The following is a 15,949-nucleotide window of genomic DNA, read 5'->3' as shown; positions in this document are numbered from 1 at the left end:
CACGCCACATAATTCCACTCCAAGTCACATAATTCCATTCCACGCCATATAATTTCACTCCACTCTATGCCACACAATTCCATTCCAGTCCACCCCTCATTATTCCACTCAACCCAATTTCACGCCTCATAATTTCAGTTTACGGCGCCTAATTCCATACCATATAAATCCACTCCGACACACAATTCCACTCGATAATGCAATAATTCCATTCTGCTCCACTTAATTCCACTCCACAACTCCACACCTCACAGTTCCACACTACATAACTCCATTCCATCCCACCTAGTTCCACTCCATGCCACATAATTAATCTCCACACAATTGCAATCCACACCTTACAGTTCCACTCCACACCACACAATTCCATGCCACACATTTCCATGGCACATAATCCAACTCCAGGCCACGTAATTTCACTCCACATTTTTCCCTCCGTGCCACACAATGCCACTCCACCCCTCCAGGTGAAACTCCACGCCACAGAATGCCAAAGTTACCTTCCAATAATGTTCACACTTCAATGCTTTTTTTGCAGTTAGTTTACATCTGCCGTGACAAAACTGATTTATTTTGACACTTTGATAGAAGTTAGGTAACCTGCCTATTAGGTAATAGTGTTAAGATTTTTCAGGGCCTGCTCTCTTCTAAGTTCACCCATTGTGGGTAGTGACTATCCATTTCAGGGGTTCTACTGTGGTTTCATAGCCTGTTGGAGCTTTTTATGTCTTAAAAATGTGTAATTTGTGATAGTTATTGCTTGGTTTTATCCATGATAGTCACTCAGTGTCACTAATTATTATTATTCCTTTAGATATACTTGGAACACAAAGATCTCTGCAGTAGGTTCCATAAAATCATAAGATGATATACATTTCAGACCGTGCAACCAATTAAGTAGAACACATTTACTGCCACATTTCACCTTGCTGCAAATTTCTTTGTGGCAGAATAAAAAATAAATGTATAAATTGAAGCCCAGATTTTGTGTCCGGGTTCGTCACTTTTTGGCTCAATCCCAACGCAAAATCTCACTTGTTGAATCTGGTAATGCACTGAAATGTGCTCTTGCTAGAGATGCTAAACATATGTCTAATGTGTAAAGATCTGATGTCACTTTCAGGTCATGGTTTGTGATGCCATTTCCTGTGATGACAGTGCAATGTCATGCGCCATGTCACTTGCATACTGCGTAACTTGGTTTGTTGTTCCCCCATCTTTTTTTAAGACGTGTGCCCTGACAGTATGATTAACTAAAAACTGTCCATAGTAATTCATAAATGTAATACATAATTATTTTGAAGCCTGGAGAAAAATGTATGTGGAATAATTTATCAAAACGTAGAACATACAACAATAAAATGGGTCTTGAATCACGCAGGATTTCCTCTGTGGAAAAAAATATACACTGTTTATGCCGTGCGGAACCCCCTCGTTTCACATAGCCCAGTTCTCATAATAAACTCTAATTAAGAACCAGAACTGCCCCAATTTTCTTTATTTCTCTGCTGAAGCCAACTGTTTTCCTTCTCCATCCATATTTTACATTGTTAACCCTCTTAAAGTCCCCGAATTACGACGCTCTCCTAGACACACACCTAGTCACTCTAGTCTAAACAAATTAGCGGCCTCGTTTTTGTTCCACCCCTTCGTTGCCCATAGTTATCTTCTGTTTTCTCATGGGCACCCTTTGCCGAAAAAACTCACGTCTGCTTCCCTGACACCTCTATACCATTAATGTCCGTTCATTGATACCACCGTACCCACTCAGTCTTAGAGACCCTCAGACATCCCCTATGGGATCCACCCTCAGACATACCCTTTGGGATCCACCCTTAGACATACCCTATGGGATCCACCCTCAGACATACCCTATGGGATCCACCCTCAGACATACCCTATGGGATGCACCCTCATACATACCTTATGGGATCCACCCTCAGACATACCCTATGGGAACCCCAGCCCCTACCCCTTCAGTTTTCAGATAATCTTGTAAAGTTAGCTCTCACCCGCAGGGTTACGTCGCACAGCTTGCCCTGCCTCCGGATCTCCTCCATCACCCCATAGCCGCGGTTTGGCAGCTCTTCCACTGTGAAGTGCACTAACTCCTCCAGCTCCTCTTTCATACTCCTAGGTGCTCTGTACCGTCCTCTGCCTTTGTTTGCTGGCTTTGCCTACTGTAACAGGCACGTGTCATTAAAACAAAAAAGGAACTGCTGCGTAGATCTGGGAATGTGACCGTAGTAAAATGGTGGTTACGTTTCAGTTTTTCCAGTCATTGAAACATAAGTTCATTTGAGAGCACTCTTTCCTCTCGGTTGCCACCATGATGTCTTAAAAGCAGTCATTATATTACCTACAGACCCATTTGCATTGGGCGCTTTCGGCTACCCCTTCCAAAGACGATTAAAAACAAGACAAGCGCTCGCCAGGCAGCCGGCACAAGCGCTTTACTTTTAACATTAAAAGTAAAAAGCGGGTGCCGTGATTATAGGAAAAGTAAAGAAATAGATATTTTTTCCGTTTCTTTACTTTTGGTATAATCGCGACACCAGCTCTTTACTTATAACATTAAAAGTAAAGAGCGGGTGCCGCGAATATGCCAAAAGTAAGTATTAGAAAAAACATCTATTTATTTACTTTTGGTATAATCACGGCACCCCCAAAAGAAGTGGGGGAATGCTGACGTCATGACAGGAAGTGAAGTCACGAAAGGAAGTGACGTCGCGAAAGGTGGCTTGAGTACATTTCATATATGCCAGCTCGTTGGAGTTGGGTCAGACCCATTGCCTCCCCTCGCTCACCCCTTAGATGCGATTGCATCAGAGAAGCCAGCGCGTGAGTAGCCTTCTGAATGAGCTCTGATCTCGCCCCAGATAGGCCAAAGAGTGAATATGTGGCTCCATTTGCTTCAGTTATCGAACTCCCGGTAAAATAAGTGGGGGGACGGCGTCCACCTGCGTGGTACCCTGACTCGAGCCCTGGGTGTAACCCTTTTCCCTTTGCAAATGTTGTTCTTGCTTGTTTTTCTAAACATAGCCACAGTTGACATCCCTCTCTCCATTGGTTTCCAAATGGGATCATTGACTTCTGGTATCTGATACTATGATACCAGCCTTCCACCTACCCCAACGGGCCTCCTATTGTAATACAGGCATTTAAGTCCCCCACTTATTTATTTTTTTGCAGAGTTTTATATAGCACAAATTTGCCCCGAATCTGGTATCAGAACGCTTACATATAACAAGTTATCGTTACATGAGGACACATTCATTTTTGTCAGGCACAGGGAGATTAAGTGACTTGCCCAGAATCAAAGGATGTTTAGAGACTTGAACTCAGATCCCCAGGTCTGAGGTTGTGCGCCCTAGCCGGTAGGCCAACTCCTCTCCCCACTTATACTGTGGGGTTCCTGGGATACTTAGATTGGAACAATAAGAAGGATGGCTCCAAGGATTTCAATAAGCTTTTGGCCCTCCTTGGTAGATGGACATTGGTTACCCTAGGGAAGGTCTTTTGAGAGGGCTCAATAGAAGGGATATTATGATTTTTTTGGTTTCATGTGACACCCAAGTCCCAACACTAGAATTTGCTCATGGCCAGAAGCGTGGTGGCATAGGGAGCTACTAAGGGATTCCAGTCAATGGTGTGTGCAATGCGCTATTATTTTGGGACATCACCAATGTTTTATTTGGAGGTGGTTGTTACTGGAGACACATGCACTTAATTTTCGGGACCGAGAAGTATTTTTCCATCATCAGATTGTGACACAGAACAAGAGAGAGACAGTGAGGAAAGGGGAAAAGAAGGAAAAGACATGGAAAAAATGAGACAAAAGGAGACTGAAGGGAACAAAAAGAAACGTCCAGGGTGGGATAAAGAGTCATGAAGTGTGGGGTGATGGAGAAAATAAGCAGTAGGTGAATCCAGGACAAGAAAGCATTTGTATTTATCAACCTTGGCATTGAGCAGTTGTGGGCTCCTAATAAAACCCTATTTTTATTATTATTATGTTTACAAATTAAGCTTGAACTGGACATCACGATTTGCCTCTGGAATTACTTTCTTTGACCAAGCATAGTTCTGAGATTATGAATAAGCGAAATGTAGCTTTCTCGATGGTGGTGTCAAAATCTTTGCCTACAGTAGCACTTTCTGCTTAGGAAGCATCTAATCACAGCGAGTGAAGGCTTTGCTGCTGAGATCGAGCTAGGGCTAATTTGGACTTGTATCCAGGATGATAAAATGTAAACAAATACAGAAATGATCAAGTGGAACCCTTCTACTACTTTCTGTTTCAAAGATTTTACTTTTATGATTCAGTCTAAATTTGCCATACGTTTTGTTGTAGTTTCAGAAGGTGAACTTAACTGTTAATTCTGGGAGCTGCTGTGACGTCACTTTATGCATAAGGCCTGTACTTTGGTAGTTGTAAATCTGAGCCGTAGTTGTTCATTTTTTTGGTCTCGCCTAGCAGCGCGCATGCGCTGCTCTGCAAGACTTATTGTAAGGGCTTCAAAAAGCTCTCCACTCACACGTTCATGCGTGTGTAGCCTATTGCTTGCGGTTACCCGCACAGCACCAAATGTTTTGAATTATCGTTTCCAGATATGGGCAAGATAATTCAAAACATATGGCCTGGTGCTCGCTCTCGTGCGCACCACTCGCGGGATGCTGCATTCCTTGTTTATAGAGGTGTCCGTCTCTGCAGGACTCGGAAGCTTTGTGTTTTTCCCTGGGGGAGCTCCGGTTTTAGGCTGTACCGAGTCCGGGCACACAAGGCACGCTCAAGGGTGAGTTTCAGTGGCCCCAGTAAATCATATGTTCTGGTAAACGCTGATTCGGCATCTGGCAGACTGATTTACCTGCTCTGTGTTGTGCTTCCTCTGGGTGGAAGCATGTGCCTGTGTGTACGTCAAAGGGCCGGGGACTAAGGCTGACCAGGCGCCTCGTTCGCCCTCCCCATGATTAGAAAGTGGGAGGAGGGAGGCGTTGTTGGGATGACCTCAGCACAGTCAGCCTTGCTTTAGGACCTCGAACGCCTGAGAAGAGTTTTATTGCACCGGGTAGTTGTTTCACCTTTCTTCTCCCATGTGAAACGTGCACATTAAGGCTACGTGGGATAGGCAGGATTTCTTTTTAGTGGAGCCTCTTCAAAGTCATGGTTGGCTTCATTTATTTAAGAGTGCCTGCACAACTTGCCCCACTGAACTGGGCTTTTTTCTGATGAGCCCTTCACAAAACTGAACTGTTCCAGATATCTGAATACAAAGGGTTTGCTCTCCTTTTGATAAACTCATACCAAAGCAGCGAGGCTTGCAGCACCCAAAAGTTGTTGGTGATAAATGCAGCTTTCAGTGACCAGATGCAACTGGTAGGTACAATGTTATTTGACTCTGTTAAGTGCGCAGTCTGCATGGCTTGTTGAAAGAGACACAACCTTAATTATAGATAGAATTTTGTGAGATCATTAGCTCAGTGAGTCATGTGCCGTCTGCAGGTCAGGAGTAGTAGAGCTGGCCCCGGATTCCATCCTCCTGAGGCCGGCAGTGTAAGTTCTGGTTTGTGGGGTGAGAGTAACATCCGTTATGTACAGCTCTCAGAAACTGCAAAAGTGTAGTAGGAAGTGCTATGTATAAAAAACAAGTTATTAATGTAGACAACATGAGAGCCTGCAGTCCATTTTATAAAGCCCGTCTCTAATTACCTTATTACTGGCAATTTGTGGCGTCCCTAGTCTGTAATAAAGAAATTAAGTTGTCACTTACCTTTAATAACTTGTTACAGTCGAGTTCTGAAGTCACTGTGTGTGCTGAAGGGAAAGGCACATCCGAAGCATTCTTAAAGCATTGGCAATTCCAGTAGGTCTGGCTTAAAGGAATGTTGTGTGGTCATGTGAAGCATTATAAGTATCTAGCATGAGACGGGGATGTATTTTGTGGAAGCACTGTTGAATAATATTGGTCTAAGTGAAAAGGTCAGGTGAATGTTGCACTGCCAGTCCAGACCTAAAAACCCATGTAGGTTCATGACTGCGCTCCTCCCATCTGTGCTGCTGACAGAGAAAAGCATCATACATTATTTAGTTATCTAAGGTATTTTAATAGCATTACAATGTTGTGTGTGCCCCTGAAAGTTCAAGCTCAGGCAACTGGATAAATAACAAAATAATCACAGCTCTCTGAAGTGCAAGCGCTTTTTTTGTGGAAGCACACGACTTCTGCCCAATAAAACAAGCATTGGCATAGCCAAAAGGTCTTGCCTTTGCGACCTTATAAGTGTTTAGTTATCCAGCACAATATCCTTGGTGCAACAACATCAGCTGTTGCATGGCTAAACACTTGCAAGGTCCCAAAGCCGAGACCTATCGGCTATGCCAATGCTTGACTTAACTTTGGGTCCTCACAATCATCCAGTGCCAAGTAGAGAAGTGTGTCAGGAGAGTTGTCCTTTTTTACCAAATCAATCTAAAGGTAATTTCAACCTGGAAAAATGTTTCATGTTAGGATGGAGTGTTAGCACAGACAACCGGCAGGAGCCCGCAAGGGAGGCACAGAGGGTGACGAAAGAGAGTTTACAGGATACTTAACCAGCATTTAACTGGTGCCCCGGAATATATAAAGATGTTGCATGTTGCCTATATATCCATTTGTCTTCCAGAGGCTAGAAAGAACGTAGAAGACTAAAGAGGGGTGAGTAAAAATGAAAGAGTTTATACTCTGAAGGCCTGAACTGGGTACATTTCAGTTACATGTTTGGTTTTCTTTGTGTGAGATGGCATAAGTGGTCTCCATGCTTATGCACACCTCATCACAAGTTTTAGAAGTGGGATTGTCTATCCCCCGGTCAAGTACCATTACCTCGATGACACCACATCAATGCTTGCTACGGAGATAAGCATTAAAGCGAATACCACTACATCGATTTAGGTAAGTAAAATACCATTTAATTAAATTTCAATGTACTGTCAATTAATTAGGGGTTAATGGTTACTTTAACAATAAGGATAGATGCATACTTTGAATATTTAAAAAAGGTTATAGGGTTAGTATTGTGGTTAAAGGACAATTATTCAAATTTAGTTACATTTAAATAAAGGTGATAATTAATATTAGGGCTAGATTAAGGATAATTATTTCTTTTAATGTATTAAAGGTTAAATAGGGGTTAGGTTTAGGGGAAATATTGGGTCTAGGTAGAGGATAATTTAATTTAAGGAAGGGTTAGAAATGCAGTAAGCATTATACCAAAAGTTATTTCAAAGGTTTTGGATACCAAGTATGAAGCACCTAAAGATGAACTCTTTCATTGTTGTTAGCAATTTCCTGACAGACTGGTGTTGTCAGAGCAGAGCGCAGAAAAAGACGAGACCCTCTTCCAACTCTAGTTTGATAAGACATTGAAGGTATAATAATCCCAAGGGGAAAAACATTAAAAGTATGCATTAATCTCCTTAGAACAGATCAGTGCAGCCGTTGGTAGGGCATCCCTCAAAATTCAACATTGGGACAATTTAGACTAATCTGCAGAACATCTCGTTTAGCATCTGATCCATTGTTTTGATGTCAAGAACTTCTTTTGGGATAATCCTTAGAGAGGCCCTGGGTAACCTGCTCAATTAAAGATCAAGCCAGGGGCTACCTCTGTGTCTGCATTATCTGGGTTGCCTGCATCAAAACTGTGGATCCCTTCTTCTACCCTTTCTCTTGCAACTACTAACTCCTACTGTCTCTGCCTCCAACTACTAACCGACAAGCATTCTATTCACTTCAGCACCATCCCCATATTCTAATGTTGTGCATCACACCTTTGTCTTTCTAACAAATGCCAGTCATAAAGATAAATACATCACAAAACCCCCCAGGAAAATGCCTCTCCTAATCGTGCACAAAAAAAATTTTGCTTTGATTTCTATTTAGACTAAATGGCATTGCTGGTCCTCTAAATGATGCGTCAGCATTTACCCCGCTAAAATAGCCATTCCTAAGCAAGCACTTGAATTGAAGTTCTTTGTCCAGACTATCGCAATCATAGGATCTCGTCAGGTCATGCCAGACATCTTCATATCATCCACCCAGATCCCCATGCCACCATTTTGTGCTTCAATCCAAAGCCCTGCTGTTGTGTTGTATTTAGTCACAGGGAGGAATGCAGAGTCACGCTCTTGACCATAATGTAATTCAACGCTGATACTGTTACCTTCCAAATAGCATATTTCCAAATTCTAATTGTGTCCCGTCATGATTGGAATGAAAATGTGGAGACATGCTCCATGCAAGTAAAGGATCATGTGTAGCTACCATCTGCAGGAGCAAGTGTTTTCCATAAAGGGACCTTTCACAACATAGAGGTCTTTTCAGATGATTCCTCCTGGCTGGGGGCAGGAAGGAAATGTTCTCCTGAACTGGGTGCAGGTGTTTCTTTATGTCTCTCATATTGTGAGCTCCAATAATTTCTGGATGATTCCCATGTCTCCTTTTCTGGCCAGTTTTGGTTTTCTCCTTCTCCACCAGGACATCCTCATTCTTCCTTAGATAACAAATCTGTAGGCTCATCTAGGAGGGTTGCCTCTTACCTTACATTTCTGAGCTTGTGGGCCTTGTTTCTGAAATAACATGTGCATTTGGATAGCTGTTAAGATAACATTGCTGTCCCTGCAAGCATTACCTGTTGGAACTTGATGCTTATCCGACCACTCCCAAGGATACATTTTGTTTAACCCCTTCGACGCTCATGACGAGCTCAGCTCGTCATGGGGTACACCTCTCGTACACTCATGACGAGCTGAGCTCGAACCGCGGGTTTTTTAAATCTTCAGCGCACCGCGGAAATCTGCACCGCGTTGATGCGGTTAAAGAAACAAAGCTGCATCATTTCACTGTGATTGGCCTGAACATTGAGATCCTCACTTTAGAGCTCAGACTCCTCAGAGGAACCTGCATTTAGTATTAGCATCTCTGATGCACAAATCCTAGTTTATGGTTCCATATGACATTGATTTATTCACGCTTCAGTGGCATTTACCCCTGCCAAAAGAATTTGGGAGCTTCAAGCTTTCCTCAAAGGAGCCTTATATCGTCTTCCAAAGGGACAACGCTGTCCTTTATTCCATTAGTTCATTGATTACCAAGCGTCTCTTGGAATTTCACTTCACTCAGGAAATAATTGTACCTTTTTTTCCGACCACAAACCCTTGCTTTCCTCGCTGTGGAAACATTGCACAATCTTGATGTTTACACACCTCTGAAATTCAACCTGAAGAGGAAGCCCACGTTCCAGAGGCTCTGAACATCTGTTCATAACATAGGGTGGACTTTGCAATAAAGCAGCTAGAGCAAAGCGGATAGGCTTGTATAGCTTAACAGCAGGACTTGGGCCAATCTCTGCACCTTATGCAAGCATTACTTACTTGAGGCATCACTTGGAAGTGGTGCACCTTTCCACTACGAAGTTCTGAAAAATGTTATTTGCTTGAAGCTTGGTTACAAGCCCACCCTGTCTTCTTCATCCCCATGTTTTAGGTTGCTGAATTCATTTTAAAACATTGTGTGATGATGCAAAAGATGTATGAAGGAGTAAATAATTATTTCACGATGATTCTGGTACTCTTAGTTCTTGATCTCGTTTACAATACCCATTCAGACCTCTCCTTGAGGTGTTCTTCAATCTTCCGTATCTCGAATTCATGCAGTGACTGATAGTGTAAGGGTAGGACAGAGAAGGCAAATGCAATAACTTCTGGCAGCACTGCTAAAGAGGAATGAAGCTTAACCAACGCCAACAATGACGACCTATAGCATACAGGGCCGGCTTTAGGGCAGTGCGACCGGTGCAGCCACCCTGGGTGCTGACCTCAGGGGTTGGGGGCGCTGTTTTGAGCAATTAATTATGATTTGAGAGATTAGGGGCACTTTTGGTGGTAGTGAGAGAATCCAAGGAAGCGGTCATGGGGTGTGGGGGTGTCAAAAATGATTGGTGCACCGGCCGCCATCACCAGCGCTAAAGCAGGCCCTGATAGCATATGTCCAGGGTGTATGTGCATTTTGTTTTTAAATAAAGAGTTCTTGATGGATTTTATTAAGAAATCTAAATTCTGACTATCAAACAGTCACTTGATCTACTTCGAACAAACTGTTGAACATAACTCTGTGTGTTTATTTTTGGAGAACACACATGCAACATTAGCACTGGTCATGTCATCTTGGCTTGCCTGACTACCTGCTTCACTGATTTTTAGGACTGCAGAATGATGCATGCCAGTTGTACCTTCTTGGAAACATAATATACTTTGCAGGCACTTGTTGATGTGGCCATCAGTTTGGAAGTAAATGGTATGGGCATGGATGCATCATATAGAGCTTAGTATGTCCTACTTCACCCATTACTGTGTTAGAAATGTCATTATTACACCCCTTTACAGAATATCGTCGCTTCCGCCCTTCTGGGTTACTGTCCTAGGCTCAGAAAAAGGAGGGCAATAGAATCTTTATTGTCTAGGCCAGTGGTCTTCAAACTATTTAGCGCTGCGCCCCCTCCGGTGTAACAATAAAATTAATAATTGGGCCCCCCACCCGAATGAAAAAAAATTCTCCCAATAATTCTATAACATTGATGATCTTTAGGCATTGTAGATATCTATTTTAGAAATGCAATCAAATGCACGATTGCCAACATTCTATTCTGGTCAGCCAGGTCTTACTAAAGTTTAAAAGCATCCGCTGACTTCCACCCCCAGCCAACATTTAAATGACAAAATATGTTAGTAATGGACCATGACACAATGACCTTCTGCCCCTCTGTTTTCTTTCAGTAAAAACAAAGCACTTATCAGCATGATGATTCTCTTGTACAGTGCCTGACGCCCCCAGCTCGAAGACCTCTGGTCTAGGCAGGACCCTAGACCAGAGAGGACCCCTTTCTGCCATTCGCCATCCAGCCTCTCCAGAGACACCTCTCCATTAGAAGGAATTTGAAGACCTTTGTCTTCCTAGTATAATGCAATCGCCCTGATGGATATTACTCTGTGCTTCAAAGTCTAAATCAGGCCCTTAGATGGAGTTATACTCAGCCTATACTAAGACACATAGGGAACATACTTTACAAATACACCTTGTACACATACTTCTAACACATACACACATCTTTCACACACTACATTTGATAAACACTCGTCACTCTACTTTAACCCCTTCACTGCTGCGGCTATTCCGCCGCAGTGCTAAGGGGGAGGCGGGGGCGCGCGGCGGTCCCGTGCTCGTGATGGAACCGCTCCGTCACGGCACGCGGGTGAGCTGTGCTTGTGACGGAACGGTTCCATCACGGGCCCGCCCGCTCAATAGAACGTGCCGCGCAGGCTCGGAATTCGCGCCGCGCAGCCGCGGCGAGCGGGCCGTGATGCAACCGTTCCGTCACCAGCACAGCCCACCCGAGGCTCGTGACGGAACGGTTCCATCACGAGCATGGGAGGGGTTAATACACGCTCTTCAATGGCTAATACATACACATTATACGTGATATGCATGTGCAACAATGATGCATGGGTGTACTCTACAGTACTTGAACTACACACTGCCAGGGGCACACCTACAGTCCACGCAGTGCAGACATTTGTAAACACTTTTAAGAGACACACTCAAAAAAGACACACACTCACCGGACTCTGTATGCGCTCAGGCTGTTATCCTTGACAGTTGCACATATTCTACGACACCTGATACAACTGCATGGCACCTGCATTATATCTCTGCATTATAGGCAGCTTTGCTGTTTTTGCCCCATTATATGTCTCTAATATCTCCTTCTCGTGAACTCTCTAAAAATGGGTTAACCTGGTGTGGGTAAAGGTAACAGAGGTAACCTAACTCAGTTGTAGCCATAAAAGGCTACTGGTAATATACTCCGGGCTTCTAGATTTCTGTGAACTTTTTCTGCATAATTATGGATTTACAGCACTTGTGCTTAATGCCCCATTTGTTTACAGAGTCTAACAAAAAATGTGTTTCTAGCAAACATGGATAAAAAGTTACAAGTACAGATCACCACATATGGTGCTGCACAGTTACAAAAAATAAAAATATTTACGCTAGTACTAATAATGTGAGATTATTTTTATTGAAGCACTTTGAAATGATAAAATAGTGAAAGTGTCCTGCACAAAATATTCTCAAATATGCCGTGTAATTTGCCTTTTTTTGCTGCATAGTTTAGTCAATGCTGCAGCATAACTTGGACATTTGTTGCTGAATAGTTCCAGCTGTGAGGGGCATAATGTTGAAAAATATTATTATAAACCCCAAGAACATTATAATTTCCAGAACATGCACAAGGGACACGTGCGCGCCACTCAATACACACAACCAACACACAGTCTACGTGGTACATGAGCCCAGCAGCTGACTCCATACACCTGATTCTGCACACTCCTGAAAGCCACTCTCGACAAACATATGTATAACTCTATTTATACTCAAATTGATAACACACACTCCTGCTAAACATAAAGAACATACTGTGCAGCCAAAGATATGCTAGCTCACTAAATCCTCTGAGTCAAGTGAAGATTTCAGTCGTATCCGAGACCTCTGCTGCCGTGTCAGTATTGGCCTATGCCTTCTAATTCCAACACACAGCAGACAGTGTCTCAAATTGTAAGTTTTCCTCTTACATCTAAGAAAAATCTAGGAGAGGTGATTCCTGTCCAAGAAATGCCAAACAGCAGAAAAAGTTGCATTTCTTGGCAGCCCTCCCAGCAGATACATCACCCAAGTGAGGCAGCTCATGTCAGAATGGCACATCTATCCTTGCCCCTTCTCACAAAGACAGGCTCTGGAAGGCATCAAATGTCGAAAACTTTCAGGGACTTACAGTAAAGAGGCAAAGTCAATCGGGTGAAATCTATTCCAGATTCACTCAAGTATATTCGAAGTTAGACTTCGTCACAGTGGTAAGACAGAATAAGAACATAGAGTGTTCTTTGGCGACAAGGATAAGACAATTCATGACCAATGACCGACTGCACAGTTAGAGAACACCAGGTCTTACTTGTCGTCTTCTCATCTTGCAACATCCTCACACCTGAGTTTGAGTTCTGGTCAGTCAAGTAAATCTGGCCAATGGTATGCTATTTCAAAACCTAAATTCAGATACGTCAGTCACTAAGAATGTTTCCCTGAGTGGACTGGGGGCACACGTTCGAACAATGAAAGATGTATATACTACCCAGTTAGACTCTGTGGGTAACAGAATTTTGATGCCTCGGTACCTGTACCATTTTACGATTCTGTCCTTTATAAAACATCTATTCCTCTGAGATTGGCACCCGTTGTATTCCAAACCGATTCGTCTGTTCAAAGTCATATCCTTCGCCCTGCCAGAGTTCCCTCAATGTTGACCAAGGAGGTTGAAGCAGTTTCTTGCTTCTGATTTAGAGACCCCCCTTTTTGTACTATCCTTATTGAAACATTTCTTGAAGGGCTTGTTGGGAAATGTTCTGTTGCTAACGAACCCTACTCCCAACTGGGAGTCCAACATAAATGTTCTAAAGAGTGACGGGAAAATGTTTCAACCTGTATACTGATGTGAATTAACCTTAGGCTTATCGTGTCAATTATATCAGCCAGAAAAGTAAGGAAGAGGGGGTAATCCTCAGAAGACAATCAAAGTTTATGTCAAAAGTGCTCCCGGTTTTCTTTCTGAACAAGACCGTATCTGTAAAATCATTTTATCAGATATGTCATCGACAGGGCGAAAAACATTCAAAGATCCACGTTGAGAGGACAAAACTCTTTAAACTGTCAGTTGAGTTCTTTGTGCTGTATAAAAATACCAATAAAGAACAAGCAATCTCAAATAAGGTGTGGGCAGATGAACAATGGAGCACATGAAATTATTTTGCTTTCTGGCTAACAGACCATTACTGGGCAGATTCAGAACCCATTCAGCAAGAGAAGCAGCTGCTACGATAGCCCCTTCACAAATATGCTTCCCCAAGAGATCCGTACAGCAGCATCATGGAGGGAAGAAGATATATTCAAAAGACATAATCACTGTATAGACTTGGATGCATGCTCCGATCTGCATGTTGGGAAGCAGTGATCATAAACCACTTCAGGTGAAGAAACAGCCTTCTGCCAAACTTCTGTAACATACTAAGCTAAGTGATTCTTTAAAAAAGCATGTGAATCTATGAAAGATTAACATCTTGAGAAGAAGCATTTACTCAAGTAGGAAATCTGCATGTCTGAGGTGTATCTGAATGCATTGTTGGTGAAAATAGTAATAAAACATTTACAAAATCATTTCTAGGAGTTGCAAGCTTGGGAGTGAGTGACTGTTCAATAAAGGAAATGAATCTACTCAGAACTTCAATAATTGAGGACTATCCTTCACAGGAAGTAATTATTTCCTGCGTTACTTATCTGGAGATTCTTCTTTCATTTCAGAAGGGAATTTACTTTCCATCATTCTTCCCATATATTATACTCATGCAGTCCTGACAAAGGACCATGCTACATGCAATTGATGTAGTGACTTGTAGCCTTGTACGGTACTACTCAGTGTCTGTCAGTCACCAATTACTTTTTTGTGTGCTTTGGAAACTGATTAGGAGCCATCTATATTGTCCTTGATGGTTTCTTTCAGACGGTGGGACCTCGAATACTACTTGTGTCACTCCAGAGCTACACGAGTTCAGGAATCAGGATGCTGCTTATGACATTCACAGATGTGACCCACCTTCCCATCTCAAATGGAGAAAGTGCTTGAACGTACAAATGCCCTTGGATCTCACGTTATCTCTGCATTTCTAGGCAGCCTTGTTGTTTGTGCCCCAATATATGTCTCTAATATCTCCTTCCCGAGAACCCTCTAAAAATGGGTTAACCAAGTGCGGTTAAAGGTAACAGAGGTGACGTAACTCAGTTGTAGCCATAAAAGGCTACTGGTAATAGACACACAAGATGATGGACGGAATGTTGCACTTTAGCAAAACATTCTCCTGATCTGGGTTTAATCCATCGTTATTTTGCTCACCACGCCACCCCAGTTCAGACATGGCCATATGCAAATCAGTCTGGACCCTGTACCTCATGGGTACATTCCAGCCCGAACTGCTAAGCCATGTCTTCCCTGGACCGGAATCACTCATCCTAGGACCGGTTTCTGGCTATCCGCCGTCATCAGCCAGGATATCTTGACTCCAGTGGCGTAGTGAGCACGGGACCCATGTCTGGGCATACCCTTCCCACATAGGGCGAACAGCAAAACACACAAGATTATGGACGGAATGTTGCACATTGGCAAAACATTCACCCCCAGTCACAGATCTGGGTTTAATTTATCGTTATTTTGCTCCCCACGCCACCCCAGTTCAGACATGGCCATATGCAAATCAGTCTTGACCCTGTGCCTCATGGGAACAGTCCAGCCCGACCTGCCAAGCCATGTCTTCCCTGGACCGGAATCAATCATCCTAGGACCAGTTTCTGGCTATCAGCCGTCATCAGCCAGGATCTCTTGACTCCAGTGGCGTAGTGAGCACGGGACCCATGTCTGGGCATACCCTTCCCACATAGGGCGAACAGCAAAACACACAAGATGATGGACGGAATGTTGCACATTGGCAAAACATTCACCCCAGTCACAGATCTGTGTTTAATCCATCCTTATTTTGCTCGCCACGCCACCCCAGTTCAGACATTGCCATATGCAAATCAGTCTTGGCTATCAGCCGTCATCAGCCAGGATAGCTTGACTCCAGTGGCGTAGTGAGCAGGGGACCCACGTCTGGGTATATACTGGTAATATACTCCAGGCTTCTAGATTTCTCTGAATCTCCTACTTTTTCTGCATACTTATGGATTTACAGCACTTGTGCTTAATGCCCCGTTTGTTTACAGAGTCTAGAAAAATGTGTTTCTAGCAAACATGGATAAAAAAGTTTCAAGTA

The sequence above is a fragment of the Lissotriton vulgaris genome, unplaced genomic scaffold (genome assembly GCF_964263255.1).
Source record: "Lissotriton vulgaris unplaced genomic scaffold, aLisVul1.2 SCAFFOLD_1690, whole genome shotgun sequence".
NCBI classification, from domain to species: domain Eukaryota; kingdom Metazoa; phylum Chordata; class Amphibia; order Caudata; family Salamandridae; genus Lissotriton; species Lissotriton vulgaris.
Note: the sequence above shows the minus strand (reverse complement) of the source record.